The sequence below is a fragment of the Phasianus colchicus genome, chromosome 3 (genome assembly GCF_987193195.1).
Source record: "Phasianus colchicus chromosome 3, bPhaCol1.hap1.1, whole genome shotgun sequence".
Lineage (NCBI taxonomy): Eukaryota > Metazoa > Chordata > Aves > Galliformes > Phasianidae > Phasianus > Phasianus colchicus.
Window position 1 is genome coordinate 90,976,951 of NC_143438.1, and position 21,094 is coordinate 90,998,044.

Here is a 21,094-nt window from a genome sequence, read left to right on the forward strand (position 1 = left end):
CAATCCCCGCTATCAATACAAGATGGAGAATGAAAGTCAAAAAGGACAGGTGGACAGGAAGCTGGACATGAGCCCAGAGCCCAGAAGGCCAACTGTATCTTGGGCTGCATCAAAATAATTCTGGCCAGCAGGGTGAGGGAGGTGATCCTGCCCCTCTTCTCTGCAATGGTGAGACCTCACCTGGAGTACTGCGTCCAGATGTGGAGTCCTCAGTACAGGAGATGCACGGACCTGTTGGAGTGCATCCAGAAGAAGAGCATAAGAGTGATTCAATGGGTGGAACACCTCCCTTGTGAGGAAGGGAGAGGTGGGGCTGTTCAGCCTGGAAAAGGCTCTGGGAAGACCTGAGAGTATCTAAAGGAGGGAGCTATAAGAAAGTGCACAAGACTCTTTAGCAGGGTTTGCAGGGAAAGAATATGGGGAAATGGTTTCAGACTGAAATAGGGGAAATTTAAACTGGATACAAGAAAAAAAGTGTTTTACAATGAGGGTAGTAAAGCACTGGTACAGGCTGCCCAGAGATGTGGTGGATGTCCCATCCCTGGAGACATTCAAGGTTGGGCTGAACTTGGCTCTACACAACCTGACCTAACTGTAGGTGTTCCCATTCACTGCAGGGGAGTTGGACTAGATGGCCTTTGAAAGATCCCTTCCAACTCAAATGATTCTATAGGGAATACAGAATCAGTATCTGAATACCGTTTTGCCTGTAGGAAAGAAAGGTATGGATTAAAAGGCAGGAACATGGTTTCTCAAGAGTTGTTTTCTTGCATCACAGATCTGATAACAAGTCTTCAAGCCCGTAAGTACTAGAAAGCTCTTGTGCGTAGGCAAATCAAATAGCATGCCAGTGGGAAGAAACTGCAAAAGGACCTCACAAAAAAAGTTACCAAGAATTAGCAGATGCACTTCTACATAGATGTGACATAACACATTTAGGGAAAAAATGTTCTGAGCAATACCTAAATCATACCACTTGCACTTTCTGCACTTCTGACTGTAGGAGGAAGTCCAAGTCACTGCTGTTTTCCCTGAAATAATCATCAGCACCAAATGCAGTAGCTATCAATAACTACAAAAAAAAAAAAAGCTACGAAACACTGCCTGTCATTAGGAAGGGTACTGAAAAACATGGCGCTTAAAGATTTCACTATACAAGAAAGAAACTAAATAAATAAATGCAGCACCACTGCTCATAGTAAGAGTAGTAGGAGTTATGTGAAGAAACTACAGGAGATCAGCTCCAGCTGGAGGACAATGAGCTCCCTGAAGCTCCTGCTACTGGAGGCACAGAGGTAGGTAGCATCAGCAAGTTTAAGAAGATACAGAGTCCAGCAGGTCAACAGGGAAAGATGAGAAGGGCTCAGCAGGGAGGCACCAGCTGGTATCTCTGATGCAATAGTGGACGCTGAGGGATGCAGGGCCAGATGTACATACAGTATTTAAACAGCACCTTCTGTTGCTGCTGGGGCACAGTGCTGGGCTGTGGGATCACTGGTGTCACCCAGCAGGGTCTGTCATGGTCCTGTCCCTGTCACAACTCCGTGCTGATGTTGGACACCCACAAGCTTTACAAGTGACCTACAGGGATTTCTCTCCTACAGGAAACACTGTTTTAATAGTAAGTTAGCTACATTATAAGAATGATCTTAGTATTTTAATGGTTCAGAGCAAAAGGAAATGTGTTGTGCTCTCAACAAGCCAAGGAAACTAAAACTGCTCAAGATATTTAAGGAGGGACAACTGTATGCAAGTGGCTCAGGTGTACCAGGAGCATCTCCAGCACTGCGATCTGTGATCATGTAATCCTGCTGGAAATCCTCTGACATTTTATGAACCCACCAATTCAGGCCCTCAGGCAAGCCTTAGGGACAAGAGTAGACACATACTCTGTCCACATCAAGCTCTCCTCATTTGTACTACAGAGTGCCTCTTGAAAGCAATAGCTTTACTGGAATGTTTTATTAAAAAAATACAACCAAAAAAAAAATCTGTCTTGACATTGCTTGCTGCCATTAAAGATCCCTTGTCATTCCTCATGATGGACTACTGATATGCAGTGTTCCAACACATCACCCACATCTTCAAAAGCTGACAGGATTTTATAGCTTCTGTGCTAAAATACAAATTACTCCTGTGTGCCAGGATAGGTGTTTTGTGCTCTAAGTACGACGGGAACTCTAAGCACACTGAGCATGAAGATGCTTCAGAATACAAAATGGGAACAAACTTTACAGGTGCAGGAACGAGCACCAAGGAAACACAAATTACAGACAACAATCAGGACTGGAAGGTTGCTCACAAGCAACTCCAACAGAGCTAGAAATCCCAGAAAAGAATACAAGAGAAACCTGCTTTCTTGGTTTCCTAAGTTTAACTGTTAAGAAAAACAAAGAAGTACTGAAACAGCATTTTATAAGTTGTTGTTTTGTTTTTAAATAAGACTTAAGTTCTTAGAAAGTTGGGAGAGTCATTTCCCTGCATGTTCCACCCCTGTAAAATCATGCTGTTTCCATGGTTATGGCCCACACACTGATTCCATTGTTACAAAAGTTTTCCTTTAAGAACACTCAAAGCAAATGAAAGAAGGCTGAAGAAACAATGCAACCAACAGGAGGGGAAGTAGAAGTAAAAATTAAAGCAACTACTTCACATATGGTACCTACAGAAAACGGACTGTTATGTAGTTAGCATCTGCATGCATGTGAAGACTAACAGACTAACTTACCTCGTGCCTAGCAAAAAAATGGTTTGCTGATGCCAATGGGACTACTGCAAGATATTCAAAATTAATTTGACAGCAGTCACAGAAGTTTTGTTCTGTACAGAAGCCTGCTCCAATACACAAGATGAAATTGATTTTAACAAGAATGCTGGTGCATATTTAGTGTAATAGTGATACCACAGATGGAGAAAGTTCTGGCTGCAGTTAGAGCTTATTCTCAAAGCAAAACAGAACACCTCTTTACAATGAACGGGCATTTCCACAAGCATATGGCTTGGGCATTTGCAGTTGGAAGAGCCTGAAGTCACTCTTCCATAAATGCCTACATCCTAACAGCATCTGAAATAACAGAAGAGAGGACAGCATGTTCAGCATGCTAGACAAATTTCCAATAATCTTTGCAACACAGGCATAAGGAAGGCTCCTTTAACAGAATCTTGCTGTTTCGGTACCTCTTAGCATTTCTTACCATGAACACAGACTGCAAAGCTTCAGACTACTTCACTGCACCACGTTATGCCTCCAAACAAAGCATGACTCCTTCTATGATTCATACATACACATGTATTTATATATAGGTACTTATTTATGTTTTATTACTATTAATAATAAAAATTCTCCAAAACCTGGGTCACAAGGAACCTCTTCAAGCTGCAAGAACCATCCCAGATGAATAAATATATTATTTGTCAGAGATGTAGCTAGCTAATGTGGTAATGAGAATTAACAAGAAAAACATTTATGTAACATATGTACTCAAACATACATAATTAAGCAAAAAAGAAACAGATCCTGTGTGTCTTAAGTAGGAATTTAGGTGCAAAAGAAACAAAAAAATCTGGAAAAGGAAAGAGTAGGTTGAGCTACACTCTATGCATTCATTTAAAACACAAAAGCATTATTTTTTTTGCTATGCTTAATGATAGCTGCATTTGTGATCTGTTTGTTCTTTCCTCTCTCCCTGCACAAGGCAGATATTTGGGAAAGATCTTTTCCCTGGCTTCGGCTCTGCTTTCCTGTCACCTTTTAAAGAGTTCTTCAGATGGAAAAGAAATGCAGGACAAATTAAGACAGCAAAAAAGATGACAAGCGAGGTGGGGAGGAACTACATGCAGGAAAAACGCTGAAAGAAAATACACACAGCAGGACAAAGAAACCAATGGATGGCTGACGAAAGCTAGATTAAGGAGAAAAAAAGGGGGTGGTGAAGGAACAAGGCTGCAGACAGCAGAATTTCAGTGCACAACATGAGACAGGCTTTTTTCCCCTAATTGGTTCTGTCATGTAGCCGTCGGAGAGCGACTCGCCAAAGACGCTGTTGTTGTGTCGAAGGAAAACCCCCAACACGTCTGTTCTCAGCACCAGCATGATCAAACAGGAGCCTTAGTGGGCTTGACAGAACACACCATGTGTGCACCTTCCCTATTCCGTTTGCAGCGACTTCCAAGTGTGGCCATTACTTGCACCAGTGAAGTGAGCAAGTCAGTTTATTGCTAATATAGCAGCATTCCAAGTCTGGCACACATGATGAATGGATTCTCATATCCACAAGCCCACTGAAAAAAAAAAAAAACCCTTCGGTTTAGCATCATTAAGATGCTATCAGTTCTGAAATGCAATTTAAGATAGTATTTCTCCCCTTAATCTGCTGCTTTATTTAATCAATTTAAATGCACGGTTAAAAACTTAATCTGACAAAATTGAATGCATTATTTCTCTGCCTCTGGCACAGAAGAGATTAAGACCACCAGAAATACTTGCAGAAAGATTCAAGACTCATTCCATCTTGGGTGGTAGATAAACATCAGTTATGCTATGAGCTCTGTATTCTGTAGACTCAATATCTGGTCTACAAAAGCTGTAAGTTTATTAGTTAACACTGTAATTACCACCCCAGCAGCTAACTCAAGGTGTGCCTCCTACACAAGCCATGACAGCAGTATTTCATGTCAAGCTGCATAAAAGTAGTTTACACAATACAGACTCCAGACATAATGAAGATAGAGCAGGGACAGCAAACAACTCCAACATCCTTTCTCTGTCCTTGTTAGGACCGGAACCTACACAGGTTGATAAATGCATACATCAGGACTGAATGAGCTCTTGACCCAAGTCATCAAGGTTGGAAAAGACCTCTAAGATCATCTAGTTCGACTGTCAAGTGTTTGTCTCAGCTGAGTCTACTTATAATCCTACCTAAAAATTCATCAAAAAGATTTACCTGGTGTAGGGATCCTGCTTTGGCAGGGGGGTTGCACTCGATGATCTCTGGAGGTCCCTTCCAACCCCTACGATTCTGTGATTCTGTGATTTCATTTCAACTAATCAGCTTATCCATGAAGATAGTGAAAGGCAAAACAGTAGTTGCCACAGAAGAACATATGGAGATCCACAGAAAATGATAACAAAGCTGGAAGTCGCAGGAGATGCCTACTATGCAGCTCTGGTGGTGAGACTTGAGCAGCTTCTCCAAAAAGTAGCTCCCATCATCCCAGCACCGAGGCTGCAGCGTGACAGTACTGTCTGTAGCACAAAGTGAACACTTCTGCCTTCAGCACCGTCAAAGCCATTCTCCTCACAAATCATTAACACACCAATCCAAAGGGCACCAGCAGGGAAAGGAATCCTGATTGAGTACTGTTCACAAAGGGTGCATTTCTTCCTAAAAATCATTGCATTCCCTAAACAATTCCGACTTAGCATCTACTGAGAGCTACTGAAGTATTGAAGAATATTACAAATCTGTTTAAAGTTGATTTCAAGTCTACCATCATTTTCTATCAAATAATTTCATAATCTATGATTTAAGAAATGTTTTTATGGAATAAAATGTATCTAGTATTCAAAACATTCAATCTAAAATCCTACTTAGATAAGGAGGCTCGGTACAACCATGTGGATGCTGGTCACAGTGTACCATGTTTTCTGTACCAAAACAACAACTTAAGACCACAAAGAGGCTTTCTCCTGAGAACTGAGCGCTGCAAGGTAACAACATCATCTCCAATTTCTCTATCTACCACAACAGAAGTGCACACCTTCCAAACAAGAGTGAACTATTTCAGGAATATTCCTGAAACAGCTCTTCCTTTTTTCCATGTCCTGTGAATGAACAGAAAAGATAGCAAGAAAGCTATCCAGATTTCTCTGCTCCTTACCCAGATTCATCAGTCAGCTACCACTAAATCTCACAGTGGCAAAAATGAAGAATTAAACTTGGTCACAACAATTATGAAGAACACAACTGACAGCTATTTCACACACTTCTACCCTCAGCAATGCCAAAAGAAAAAGCGGGGGTTTATTGCATCATGATCTAGTTTTCAAATCATCATGTATGAAATGCCATTTATGTAGAAGACACTGTAAGATATCTCCTGTCCACAAGAACTGTAGGGTACATATGCAGTATTTATTAAAAATTAAAATTCAAGAAATACTGAAGGAACTCTGCTCCTCACCCCTCCTTCTGACATCGGTGGAGATGATATCTTAAAAATCACTCTCAAGAAAGTCACTGCAGTTCAAGCTTCAGACATAAATGAGAAAGAAAATGGTTTAAGGTGCAAATTATTAACCTTAATTAATTTCCCAGTAATTATTATATTAAAAAAAGACCCATTTTCAGTGTAAACTGTTTCAAGCGAGTCATTTTCTGAGCAAACGTGAAGTTGAATTTGCCAAAATACGCTAAACTGTTCTGGCATAGAGCCACCCAGTTACTGCATGAAGAGTGGTATTTCAGGAACTTCAGATGCATACACCTGCTGCTGACGTGCAGAAGAGAGATAAATGAGGAACTACAGTGCATCCTTATTCTACTGTCAGCTCAGGTAGAGTTAATATTTCATCATTCTGCAAATTAAGCATGTTTGATAGTACAAAGCAATTGCAAGCTGCAAACACTAACATGTCACTGAACTTTAGCTGAAATAATTTCTACTTTGTCTGCTGCAGCACATAAGAAAAAAAGTGAAGTTTTTAATAATAGGACATTGAAAGCTAGAGCAAACCAGAGGCAGCTCACAACAAAAGCATTATTCTCAGTCTAAATGGCATGGCTGTTAACTCTGCTGCCAAATGAATGCAGGTTAAGGACAGTCCATCTACCTCCTTTCTCCCAGTACCTGAGCCACAGAGCAGCAACACTAATCAGAAGGCCAGAATTACCTTATGACATCTCCCCCAGAGGACCAGTTCTCCATTCAGCAGTCTCACGCCTCGAGCTGTTACTGCTTGAAGCACACAGTCCTAAGAATTTCTCTGAAAATGGTTCTAAAAACAGCAGCTCCAGAAATCAATTAATTCCTCCCTCTATCCCACTGAGCACATCACGTGGATGGGTCTGGAGTGACTCAGGTGAGAGTGCCAACATCTAGCTATGTAAGTCCCATTCCATTACTTTTTCTTTTTTTTTTTAATGTAACACTGCATCCAACAGCTGTCAAGACCACTTCATTTATTTATTTTTTTATTTATTTTGAAAAAAAAAAAAAAGGAACGTCTAAAAAACCCCTTCAAATGCAAAAAGCATGATGTAAGTGAACAGCACAGCATGGTACTTAACAGGATACCACAACAGCTTCCAACATAATTTTACCTACTAAAAATTATTAAATCCTAACTGCATTGTGATGAAAATTAAGAGAAGCTGTTTTGAATAGTTTAATAAAGCTTCTTCAGTCTGGAGAAGAGAAGGCTTCAGTGAGACCTTACTGCAGCCTTCCAGTACATTAAAAAGTCTCTTTCCATCTTTCGGAGATGCAGTAATAGGATGAGGGAGAACAGGTTTAAGCTGGAAGAGGGGAGATTTAGATTAGTTATAAGGAAAAAATTCTTCACTCAGAGGGTAGTGAGGCACTGAAACAAGGTGTCCAGGGAAGTTGTGGATGCTCCATTCCTGGGGGCATTCAAAGCCAGGCCTTTAAGATCCCTTCCACTCCAAATCCTTCTATGATTCTATAAGAAATATCGGAGTTTTCCAACTGGTTCCAAGTTTCAGAAGTACCCATTTGGCATCACCCACACCTGCATACTTAAGGGCCAGATACCAGCCTGAAATCAGCAGCTGTTTTGTGTTCCTACTACATACATTATTAATGGACACCTTGTCTCCTTATTCATCACCAGTCAGGTTGGTAGAAGCACTGCATCTGATGCCCTAAGGCCAGAAAGCCCCCTTCTACCTGCTGAAGAGCTTAGCCAACCTTGCTATGTTACATTGACCTTCATCAGCCCAAGACAGAGACAAACATCCAGGCCACGTGTGGCTCTTTCCAACTGCTGACCTCAGCAGCTACCCACCACCACACAGAGCTCCTGGTGGACTTCAGAATGTTGTATTATGACCAAGACCTGATGGACCTCCACCCAACACCCTCCAACGGTAAGCAAGTTATTCAAATGAAAGGTGAGCAATCATAGCATATGATTATGTACAAAACAAGGACACGTATCAAAATATGAAGTAATACAAGATTCAAGTCATCCATGTTGTGTCATACAACAGCCAAAATGTATTGTTTTTTAAGGGATAGAATCCCATTAAAATAAACATGACAAATGACAATTTTCTCACTTGCATGTATTGGAGGAGAAACTAAAGTTAGCACAAATCTACATTGGGAACATTCTTACACTGCACTGGTTAATAGCTAAATATTTAAATCTGATAGAAAAGCACTGAGAACTGAGGTCTGACTGTAGATATTCTGAGAAGCAGAACCCCATGGGATGGGCAGTGTGAAAGGTAAGTGTGGAGCTCCCATGTTTTTCCCCATGCAAGTAACAGTACCGTCACATTAGAAAGCTGGTTAATAGCAACTTATTTCTTTCTTACTCCTTTTTTTCCTCTTCATATTCGCACCAAGCCTTTCAACAACTAACGTGCACTGCAAACAAGCTAGTCTCATGTCAGCAGAGTTGGTTTAGCATGGGAACCACATATATAAAACACGGCAGTAACACAGATGTCTGGCTTTCTGAACCACCACTGCATATTAAAGTATGGAATTTAAGGTTAATTATCCATAACACAGAAATGCTTTTCATTTAGAAACACCAACGTATAAAATCTATACTTAATTCGCGGTGTAGGAGTTAAGACTTTGACACTGCTGAAATTTGAGAGCTCTGAGGCAAATCTGAACATGTCCTTGCTTCAAAACATGTCTTAGGTAATCTTATTAAGAAGTAATGGTAAGAATTACCATGATTTCAAGAATAGATTGCATATGACTTCATCAGACCAGCAATAAATAAAATATGGATGCTGCAGAGGTCAAAACCAAGATGATGCAAAATCAGATTTTCTGAAATCTTCCACTGCTGTCATTTGACTTAGAAAACTACACACAAAAGCAACAATCTTTTGTTCAGATTCCAGAGCCTTCTATAACTTTCACAAGAGCAAAAACTCCAGAGCTGAGGCCAAGATTTGGGCCCACCCTTTAAACTTCTTTTCAAGTGTTCTTCAATTCCCATGAATTTCCTCTTGAAAAGCCATTTTGAAGGGGAAGAACAGTTCACCTGGATGTAACGCATTAGTTAACTCTACTCAATTCACCAAAATAATACAGAAATTATTTTCTCCTAACAATTTTAAAAGTTCAGAAGCAAGCTTAATTATTAAATATAATTTCTTAAATAAAAAAAAAACAGGTGAGGAACTAGAAGGAATGATGTAGTTGTGTACTTGATAACAGATGAGCATGCCAGTTGACTGAACCTTCCCCTCCCCTCCTTAACAGCTCTTCATTTTGCCCACTATCTAATCATAGAATGACTTGGGTTGGAAAGGAACTCAAGGATCATCAAGCTCCAGCCCCTTAAGAATCAGGAGACACAAGATTTGCAAATGAAAGTGTTAGATTCTCAAAACATAACTCCAGTTCAGTATTTGCACTGTTTCAGCTACTTCTCAAACCTTTTGTGCTCCACTGAATGTAGCTATCACAGATTTTCTTTGCCTGAGAAGACCTTCAAGTGGGAGTTTTAGAAAAGCAAAACCAGTATCTTCTGATCCAAATTACTCATGTTGCTGGAATACAGTTATGGCAGAGCATTCTATGCAGGTTTGTCTGCTGTCATCACTATGGATATAGATACCATCAGCACATTGTGCAATGTAACTTACTGGTTTTGTGATGCCCTTCTTTCACCTTTCCAGAAGGAGAGCAGTGTTTATTTTATGTTTCCGAGGTAAAGCACCGGTTATCAAAAGTGATGTCAAAAATATGAATTCCCTGTATTATGACCAGGATTCTGTCATTTTTCTGTCTCTCAGACTCTGGATTTCATATCAAACTCTCTTCCTTAGAGAAGTAGAACAGTAACTGGTACAAACTGGTACACCATACACACACATTTCCACACATCCCACATTACAAATAATTAAAGCAACTCTTCCAGGTATCTTTGGTTGGCCTCTCTTCAAACCTTATTAATAGGAAACCTCTGACTGAAGCCCAGATCATTTCCATCCCATTGTCCCCCAGACATCCAAATCTTCATTGACTACTTATACACATACAAGAGCTCTGGGAGAAAGCAGGCCTCTCAGTAAAGCAAGCCTCCCCCGAAAATACTCTGGTCACTCTGTTTAAAGACATCATCTTTTAGGGTCACATTTGTTTAATATTTAGCACAGAGCCAGAAGCACGAGGACTCGGGCTGGATACAAACAGATCCTGTGCTCAGGAATGAGCTGCCTGGAGAAGCAGAACATAAAACTGGGAATGGTTCAAAGCAGAGCACATACAAGCTTCTGGCCATGAAAGGGCACAAATCCACTCTGACTGGCAGAACCACAGGCATGCAAACCTGCAAAATGAAAAGCTACTCTGTCAAATTTTATTCTCGTACACAGATTGGTATTCAAAAAAGACTGATTTACTATACTGCTCTCGTCAACCAAGGATCAGGTTGCAATTAGAAACAGATTAGTCCTTAACAGAGACTTGCTTCTTACCTATCATATAGGTCAAGACTTTTTTAGGAGAAATTATTCCTCAGAAAGAGCTTAACCCCAATGAATTAACATACTTACTTCCTTTCTGGAAGAATTCAGTGTTTAATGTATTAAATAATTAACACACAGCCTCTAACACCATACAAAAAGGAGGTGCGAGTTCAGATCCTGTTTGCTTTCCAAAGACAAAAGTTACTACGCAGAGGTTTGTAGGGTACACTCTTCACCATAATAAGAGTCCAACTCTAATTTACATGAAGATGATTTATAAGAGTCAGCGTACATTAAAGGCAGATGAGTACAACTTGAATTGTTCTGCTTAAAATAACTATGATACAATACCATTCAGACTCCCAGTAATGTCGCTATTGACAAAACAACATCAGGAGACTACTAGAAACTGAAGTCAAAACGCATGAAGTGTCAGTAATATCAGAAAAAGCCCTCCATCTCTTTTGGACATTTATCTTGCAGAGATCAAAGAATAAGAGAGTAACCTGAAAGGAAAAATCTCCATGGCCACAGCTATTCTAATTTCTTTGGACCTTGACACCTACTGAGACACTGCCAGGCTTTTATCATCCTATCCTGAAAGTTAAACCGACCGGCCTGATCCTGAAAGAGGGAAATGATGACACTACCACCTGCTTATAATAAACACAAATATAATCTAGAACACCAAACCTGGAGTCCTGCTGACAACCATGACTTTTTCAGTGCCCTTTTCCTTTCCACATGCCTAATACTATTATACTAAAATAAGAAATGACCTTTTTATTTTAAATAGGAATCTCAGTTAGCAATCACACCTTTCACAATACAGCTGTGAGCTGTTGCAGTGCAGCTTTCACACATGCTGAAGAGCAGCAATTTAGTGGTGCCTTTTAGTGGTGCCTACTGAGCCTAAGTTTTGTTAGCTGATCCCTTTAGAGTGCTCTTTACCACTGGGGTATCTGGTTCAATGCAATCAAGGTACAGTTTAGACTGTTACTTGCTTTCCCGTGCCCTCTCATAGTCCCTAATAAAGAAACAATGCCCAAGCTGCCTTTATCTAGAATCTTACCCAGGGAATTTGAGTTGTCCACTCTATATCTTGTCATAGAAGCAAGTTCTCTTTCACAGCTTTCAGGGAGAAGGAAACTAAGGAACCCACATGACTTCTGACAGTCACCTATTCTATACATAAGACAGCAGTATGTCTGACTAGCACACAAAATAATAAAAAGCAAGTCCTGCTACTGTAAAAAGATTTCATAAAATTAATTCAAGCATGTGAAGACACAGTACCATAATGCTGTGCACAACACAAATTGGCCCAAAGCTCCATTGTGTAGTTGGAACATTTTAAATGGAAGTAGTTGAGAGCACAAACACAGCAAGCAGAAGAAAGCTTTTCATAAGTTTAGGCTGCGCAGCTATAAGATTAGCAAGCAAACTCAAAGCATTTCATTTCAAAACAGCTAGAAGCTAAAGACTGATGATACATGGGGAAGAATTACGAAACAAGGTTCCAAAGAACGGAGAGAATAAGCAAGACAAGTTATCTATAAGCATCTGGACATAAAGGTGAGGTTGATTTGAAACTATTTCAACACACTGTTCACTTCTACCTGTTATTGTGTCCTCTGAGCAGATGAGAAAGAAAGAAGCATTAGAACAGCTGGTACAACTTTATCATACGATTTTCCATCAGTTTTACACCGAGGCAGGGGTAGCTAAACACATATACACAAAATGCAATTACTGGTAAGACAATGCCAGGATTTTGTGGATTGTCAGTATGGTTTTGTGCCCACTGGTTTTCCTCTCCTTATATTTAGTAGGCAAAGTCTGTAGCATGAGGGCACTCATTACCGCTCAAGGTACAACTCAAGACACAAAACCAGTAACAGAAGTCATTAGGAAAGATAACAGGAAGGTTTACAGCTAACAACAGCAATTGTCAAGCCTTGAAAAGATTATGGTCTGGTTTGAACTTTGGTCCTTTTGATGCTCTGCAGAAATCCCCTTCAAGCATTTGGTTTACAAGAATCCAGTTAACACACATCAACATGCACTCAAAGGCTGATTCTGAGTTCATCTTTTTTACAACAGTGGATAATGATAAGACAAGGGGGAACAGTTTTAAAGTAAGACAGGGGAGGTTTAGATTAGATATAAGGAGGAAGTTTTTCACACAGAGGGTGGTGAGGCACTGGAACAGGTTGCCCAAGGAGGCTGTGAATGCCCCATCCCCGGAGCCATCCAAGGCCAGGCTGGATGTGGCTCTGGGCAGCCTGGTCTGGTGGTTGGTGACCCTGCATGTAGCAGGGGTGTTGAAACTAGATGATCATTGCGGTCCTTTTCAACCCAGGCCATTCTGTGATTCTATGATCTACTATGTGCCCAAAATTTGGATATTCTGGAAGGTAAAGCAAAGTGCATAATCATTAGGGTTTTTTTTGTATAAGATTGGGCTGAGGGAACAAATCGGAATTTCAGCAGCTTTCCTTGACCAGTGTTACAGAGCCTTGTGCACTTCCTGCAGCAAGTAACAGGCACTACAGCTTCTAATCCATTAAGCAAAACATAACCAAGGCCAAACACCTTACTAGCTAGGTAAGTGAAGTGCTCTCACAGAAATAGAGCTACAGCAAACTTGACTGCAAATACAACCGCAGCCGTAAGAGCAGTATGTCTATTTTTAGAGAAATGAAAAATACAGTAGGAGAGTGGAGCAGAACAACCATAAGGAACCAGAAGTAATTTGCCTTTTAAAACAGTGAAGGTGGATGCAACCCACGTTATTACAAGTACAAATAAGAGCCTATCACCGTAACAGCTAAGCACCACAGTCATCACTCTGGAAAATATGTGTAGGCAGCCGCACTTGAGATACTCTTCCTGATTTGAGCAGGTCAACACTGTGATTCCTACAGGTATGTACTTGAAGGGCTGGGATGATGAGAAAATTAGCTGCCCCAAGACTTGAAGAATTGTTTTCTAATGAAAAGGTGTCAGTGCTGTTGGAGAGGGTCCAGAGGAGGGCCACAATATGATCCAGGGACTGGAGCACCTCCCCTATGAAGACAGGCTGAGGGAGCTGGGCTTGTTCAGCCTGGAGAAAAGAAGGCTGAGGGGTGACCTCATTGCAGCCTTTCAGTACCTAAAGGGAGCCTACAAACAGGAGGGGAATCAACTCTTTGAAAGGGTTGATAACTGCAGGACGAGGGGAAATGGTTTTAAGTCGAGGGAGGGCAGATTCAGGTTGGACGTCAGGGGGAAGTTCTTTACAGAGAGAGTGGTGAGGTGCTGGAACAGGCTGCCCAGAGAGGCTGTGGATGCTCCATCCCTGGAGGTGTTCAAGGCCAGGTTGGATGGGGCCCTGGGCAGCCTGGTCTAGTATTAAATGGGGAGGTTGGTGGCCCTGCATGTGGCAGGGGGTTGGAGATTCACGATCCTTGAGGTGCCTTCCAACCCTGGCCATTCTGTGATTCTGTGAATACAATTCTACAGATCCATCCAAATTGTACTGCAAAGGAATACAACCTATAGGTTCACAAGCATTACTTACTGCTTTATACTTCTTTCTTACATTTACCAGAAAGGGTAGCAGTAAAACAAATAATGTGTTTTGGCGTACAGAAACCTCCTAGCACCTCCAGATGGAAGGTACAAACCTCTGCTTCACTGTACCTCCTTTACATATTTCCAGACAATCCAGACAGGCTGCACTGAACTTCACTGAGGGTTGAGACAACTAAGGAGAAAGCACTTAAATTTATTTCCTCCCAGCCCACTTACTTCTGTGTAAAAAAAACAATTGCTCTGGGGGCAACCTCATGAACAACAGCTATCCTGAGCAATGGCCAGAACAGAGAGCTCAGGAAGGCATTAAGCATCACATGGCACAGACTGTGTTTGTTTAATTCAAGTTCATTGCTTTTAAAACTGTGCATAATGAATGCTGTGGTGACATCTGCCAATACAGATACAGCACAGCAGGAACCCAGCCAGAGAAAAGAGCACATCCTGCACTGAACTGCCCATGAACTCACTCACACTTGTGAGCCCAGCCTGCCTGGATGAGTTTAAAGTTAACATAAGCTTGATGGAAAAATGTCCAATGCCTTGGAAGTCCAGAAGAATAAACCAGATACAAATCCAGCAAAATCCCACTTCCGGAAGCCAGGAGGAGCTATAAGCACACCAGTGCTATTGGCTTGAAGCAAACACTTCTTACTTTAACAAATAAGAATCCTAATTCATTGATCTGACAGTTTTGGAATGAGTAATGTGTCAATACAGCAAGTCTGCCTGACAGATACTGGTTTAATTCCATTTAAAATAAAAGTAAAACCAGCATGTTGCAAAGCATTCAATATCACCAGCAGGAATATAATTAGGAGAACAGGGGTTTTTCGGGGTACAGCTTCATGGTGGAAGTGCAAGCACCACCTACTGCCCGTGGCATCCCTCCTTACACACCAGGTATGCCCACACCATTACCTACACTCATAAAGCTCAATGGTTGCTCACAGTCCCACCTTATTCTGCATTTGTTAATCAATAAATATTCAGCATCAAGGAGAAAACAAAGAACACTTTATGAACTGAAGCAATCAGTGTCATCTACGCATTCAGGGTTGCTGGATGATGTTAACAGAGTTATTTAGTTAAGCTTTGCACAATCAACCATGTGTATTTCTTTCGTGGACACATGCCTTGATAGCCTGGGGGTTAAATACAGAACTGCCAAGTACTTTCAGGTGCTATTCAAATTAGTGAGGGATTTGCTTTGAATGCAAATGTTTGAAGTGCTACAACAAGAAAACGGCACGTGTGAGTAGAGGCCTGAATTGTAATCATTTGATCCTAAATTCAGTGATTCATCCACGCCAGATACAAATATTAATGTAAGACAAGAGGCCAAAGCAGCCACTATCTGCAAACTTAACAGGAAAAACCCGTTCTGCCAGAGGAGGGCTCGAAGAGTGCAGTGAATAGAGAAATGTTTTTAGTACCCAATGAGCTTCTGGTTTTGTGGAACAAAACACATGACTGTGTAATGAAAAGACCATGGTGGTATACATAAGAGCTTAAACTCTGGTAATTTGAATATATAATTTACAATAATGGTCTCTTCACACAGCAAGAGACTCAGCACTTTTTTTTTTTTTTCCCCATTTCCACTGGAACTGTCATTCTGGTATTTGCATACATAATATCAATCAGAGTAAGCAGCCCTAATCTTTTTCTCCTAACAAATCCCCAGCCAAAAAATAATCCACGCTTCAGCATTAACCTGACAAATTGGAAGTTCTTGCAATTTGCATTTAATGTATTTTGCTATTTCTTTTTACTTGCCCCTTTTATTTCAAAACCTTGTTATTCACAGGGCTGCTTTTCCAAAATGTCTTATCTGGGAAGGCACTGCAAGTTATTTACCTAGCAAACCCATCAATACTCCATTGCAGTGCTTCTACCAGGATATGACTCACTTCTGCCTTTTACAAACTCTGTATTCCAAAGACCAAACTCAGCTCACAAAACATACACGTGTGCTTTTTACCTATGACATCACTAGTAGTAGCTGTTCCTTTTAAAAGGTCAAACCAAAAGAGGAAGTGTAAAAAACCTGAAACCACAGGTTTCATTTGCAGGCCTTTATATAAAGAACTGCAGAGGGAATGCCCTGTTTTCTCCCCCCTCCCCTTTGCTTTGTCTATTTACCATACAGCAATATTCCTTGTTAAAAAAGCTAAAATACCACCTCTGTAATTCCATCTGAAATGTAATTCAATGTAACGTATAAGGCAACAAATTTTGGTCTTCACTGATAAAAATACCAGCAATGATGCTTTTATTCTAACAAAAGCACTTCAGATTTCTCCAGTTCAGCTGACAAGACAGAAAACAACCACTTTTTAAGGCATTCAATTCATTCCTTGGAGTGGTGAAAGTTTTATTTTCCCCAAGGATTTCCAACTACTTGTTCAGCACATACCAACAGCACCCCAAACCAGAAAAAGGGAAGAAATTAATTAGAAAGTAGAAGTAATTACTATAAAACAGAAAATTTAAGTAAGGCCAACATCCGGACCACGCATGGAATAAGCAATTAGACAAAAAAGACACCTGGCCTTACAAATGTAGGCAGTCATGAGGCATTAAGTGACCCTTTGTTGACTCCTGAAAGTGAAAATATGGACAGATCCCATCAAGCTTTTCATTTCAATGCACTAAAGCTGAAGTGCAACGTAACAGGCTGAAATCCTACTGGGGATCCAGTGCTTGCACAACACAAGCAGCCACATCTGCTGTTACCAAGCATATTACAATCCAGGCAAGGAGAATATTAACTTAAAGCAGGTGGTACACAAGTTTTAAGTAAGGTTTCTCCGTACCAGCAAGCTACATGCAGAACTACTATTGAAGAGGCAAGAGATTGATTCTGTTACACGTTAAAGCCAAAGCCTAGAGAAGAATACCATGTAATAGATGCTCACAAACCAGCAACCACTGACAATGTAGGAGGAAAGAAAGCTAAGTCAGCACAATAAAATAAAAATGGATCCCACAAGTTCTTCTAGGTACACTTAAGTGCATTCCAAACATCCATACACAGAATATAAGTGGGCATCAGCAAATAAAACCATTCACTCTGGGAGAGATAAGTCCCAAGGAATCACAAAACAACCAAAACCAGAGTCCTGTAATACAAAGAATGCTGTGATTACCCAATTCTCTACTCCTGCATGCAGCTTAAGGCCCCTCTACAGCAAAAACTTTGCCTAAGGCAAGCTGCATGTACAAGAAGAACTCAAAAAGCAGAGAACCACTAACATTTTGCTCCAAAGCCAGGATGGCAGTCTGGTCAGCAAGTTTCCAGCTCTGTCATTTTGGTAGGTGAGAAGACACCTTTTAAATTCCTCTTGTGCACAAAATAAATACATCATCAGTACGGACCACTCTACTTAGAACAGAACCCAGTAAGGAAGGGTAAATATTGCTGTGCCACCTACCTTAAGTAGACCTTCCAGCTCTCAGCAGTAGGTGCTTGACATAAGACGGAACATGAAATCTGAAATGAACATTTAGAACAGATTAGATTATTCTCTTACCATTAAAGTAGTCAAATATCCAACGTAAATAAAACACAAACAACTGATATCCATTATATGAAGATAAGAATCTTCCAATGGAATGAACGACAAGAGATACCCCAGTTTACAAGGCAGTCAGCTAAAAGACCCCAGAAAAGCGGTAATAGAAGCCATATGAACTGAAAATAGACACTTCAAAGCAAGCTGCCATCAGTTTTGCAGGTCTTGTGAGCATGAATTTAAAAATTTCTCTTTTATGGTTTTGAGGAGCAGGGGAAGCCTTAAAGGATTCTGAAATGAACTTTTAATATAGCATTCCATTCTGGCAAGAGCAGTTCAAAGAACACTGAAAATCCTGATGAGTGATCCAAAACATTAGCAGCAGACAGACCTAGAATTAAAGAGTGCTTCCCTAAAAAAAAACACAAAGAAGAAGAACACAAAGAAACACCAGAAAACAAGTGTGTATAGCAGGAACTAGTGAAAAGCATTTATTTCCTCAGGGTATGTGCATTACAGGACATTTGAGTCAGTGTAACAAATGTATACAGATACAGCTCAGAATACACAGACTGTCCAAAAAGAGGATTGCATTTATTTGTTTCTTCCTTAAAGGAACTGACCAAATTGAAAGGACACAGAGTTGAGTAAACTAGCAAAAGAGCAAAAAAAACCTCTTTGTTTTTTGGCTTTTTTGTCTTTTGAACATATGGTCCGGTGATGAAGGCAGAACCAAGGAGAGAAAAATCACATTTTACAGAAATGTTTCTGAGCCTTTATTCACATTAGCTGCTTCTCCCACACACAAAGGCCACTGGAAGATTTCCATGAGAACTGAATTTGACGAGGTAAACTCATGCCAAAAAACAGTAATACCAAAAGAAACTGTGCCAAGTAGCTTAGTTTTGTTCAGGTAAGAATAAAAACAACCAGAATGAACTCTCTTTTAGTACTGATCTATACTATTACAAGGGGGAATGGTTTTAAAGTAAGACAGGGGAGGTTAAGGTTAGATATTAGGAGGAAGTTTTTCCACACAGACAGTGGTGAGGCACTGGCACAGGTTGCCCAAGGAGGTTGTGGATGCCCCATCCCTGGAGGCATTCAAGGCCAGGCTGGATGTGGCTCTGGGCAACCTGGTCTGGGGGTTGGTGACCCTGCACATAGCAGGGGGGTTGAAACTAGATGATCACTGTGGTCCTTTTCAACCCAAGCCATTCTGTGATTCTATGATAAATGGAAAATCAAAATATTTGCAATTTCTATATGAACAGACACAAAAATGTCAATGTCTGAGTGTAAATGAAGCAATGGAACACGATACATACTGCCCCCTCCTTACACCGTTCATACGCTAGCAGCACCCAGAGATTGCTTTGCAGAACTTAGGCTGAATTTTAACCTTTCATTACACAGCTGTTGTGCCCATGTTAAAAATTAACCAAGTAACTTCCCTATGGGAATAAGGAGTACAGCCAGATTGGTGCATGCATATGACAGCATAATGCCCACACACAGCAGAGCAAAGTACAACGAACACATCTCAGATTTCCTCTGTTTCTAACGCACAACTTCGCCACATTAAAAACCATCCTGATCTGCTGAAAGGGTCCCAGCAGCCAGCTGACCTATCATCTCTATCAGCCCGAGCAGCAAATGACAGCTTTCCTCAGAATACTGTTGGGGAATCAGTCGTTATCTGGGACAACGTGTGAGAACACCAATGATTAACACAATGGGAATGACATCATGGCAAGCTTTTACATCCTTTACGAAAAGGGCAATTCCTCATGAGACTGTTTGGCAGATTAAGAAATCCACACAGTTATTGATTTATTTAAAGAAACACTTTCTTTGATATGGCAAAAGCTACTTTTAGCTTCCAGAGCTGATAGAACTGACCTTCCTCCACTCAGGGAAATTACGTCAGTGTTACCCTTAAAGCATGTGTTAAAATAATAGCATGCCACAGCTGTGGGAGCTCCTCATGCATAACAAAAATGCTCCAAACAAATACTAGAGAAATATTATTTTAATAGTTTAGACATCAATAATGCAAACAGCTAGGAGCAGAATAGATTTTCCACCAGTTATCCTACTGATTTTCTATATAACTACCCACGTGTGTAAAATTCAGCACACAAACACTGTACTGATTTGATGTTGTAGAGCATCCCTAGAACACAGATAAAAAGCCCATTGCTTTACCACTAACTGTGAAGAGCGTGAGGCAGTCAGAGATGATCCTAACACAGGATTATCTCATCTCTCCTACACTGAGAGCAATTTCCAAGCATATACCCTAAGATTTGTCTTCATGGTGCATCTTCCTATTGCTTACTGGTTGACTCTGGGACACAAGAGGTGACAACAAGTCTTCTGTGCTCAATTCAGCTTTGACCAGCTGCAACCCTATTGAAAAACACATCAATTAGTCTCATTACAATTGGGATAAACACTGAAGATTTCTAAACTGGTCATAAGAAGATACAAAGTAGTTTGGATTCATCACAATAGTGTGCACTTATACATTTGCTTAAATGAAATATCTTACAACGTGGTTTCTTTAAACCAAAATACAGCAGAATTATTTTCCTGTGCTTCTGAAGAGGGAACTTGCCATAGCTCTTGAGATTTCTTTACCTTTCTCCAAAAAGGGAAAATTTTCTATGAACTGACAATATTTAAATGTTAAGTGTAATACACTTTTTTTTTTTCTGGTGGAAATTATTCCTTTTTTATACTTTTCCCAACCAGCTAGGATTGTTCCATTTCCTTTGGCATTATCTTTTTTTTTTTTTTTTAAACTCACTTTTATCTATGACTGTCTTATTTTCCTCTTTAAAATCACCCCTAATTCTACCTACTTCTTTAATTAAAAGATAAGAGCATCTTACCTGGAGATCTAAACCTCCAAGCACATTGCCTGAAACTGGTTTTTGACTGCCAGCCCCTCCCTCCAGTTACAGATCTTCAACACAGAGACCTTTCAAGACAAACCAATGACAAGTATCCAAGAAAACAAACACTACATATATTTTAGGCACCGAACATTCTCAGCTTCCTTGTATTTTAGTGCTTAAAAGCTCATTGATCACATTCTTGAAGGACATTTACCCTCACTGCTCTTTTCTCATCTCTGCATTCATTTCTTCTTCACAAACTCCCCTCTCCATCTGATCCCCAACACTATTTTCAGATAACAGATTAATCACCTCAAGCCCTGCAAAGCCAAAGCTGGACCGTTACAGTCCAACACCACCACTTTCATTCACCTCTCCCTTCTATCTTTGATCTGCCAAGGAGAGCAACTTT

The 21,094-nt window shown here is 40.4% G+C and overlaps 1 protein-coding gene and 1 long non-coding RNA gene across 9 annotated transcripts in view; one reads left to right on the forward strand and one right to left on the reverse strand.

The window, feature by feature from the left end:
• PTK2 (protein tyrosine kinase 2) overlaps positions 1-21,094 on the reverse strand; it is a 192,336-nt gene that overhangs the window by 159,546 nt on the left and 11,696 nt on the right. For all 4 annotated transcript variants that reach the window (XM_090138045.1, XM_090138046.1, XM_090138044.1 and 1 more), the window contains exon 2: positions 17,699-17,757. The gene's annotated coding sequence lies outside the window, so the exon portion shown is untranslated. The remainder of the gene's footprint in view (positions 1-17,698; positions 17,758-21,094) is intronic.
• Positions 5,254-17,689, forward strand: LOC116227776 (uncharacterized). 5 transcript variants are annotated; one of them, XR_016465361.1, is made up of 5 exons: positions 5,254-8,474; positions 12,155-12,260; positions 13,193-13,292; positions 13,382-13,612; positions 14,665-17,689. It is a non-coding gene; the product is annotated as an uncharacterized LOC116227776 (long non-coding RNA). The 5 variants fall into 5 exon arrangements; XR_016465360.1 differs by having other exon boundaries at positions 5,254-8,135; positions 8,401-8,474; positions 12,155-13,292; XR_016465359.1 differs by having other exon boundaries at positions 5,254-8,111; positions 8,401-8,474; positions 12,155-13,292.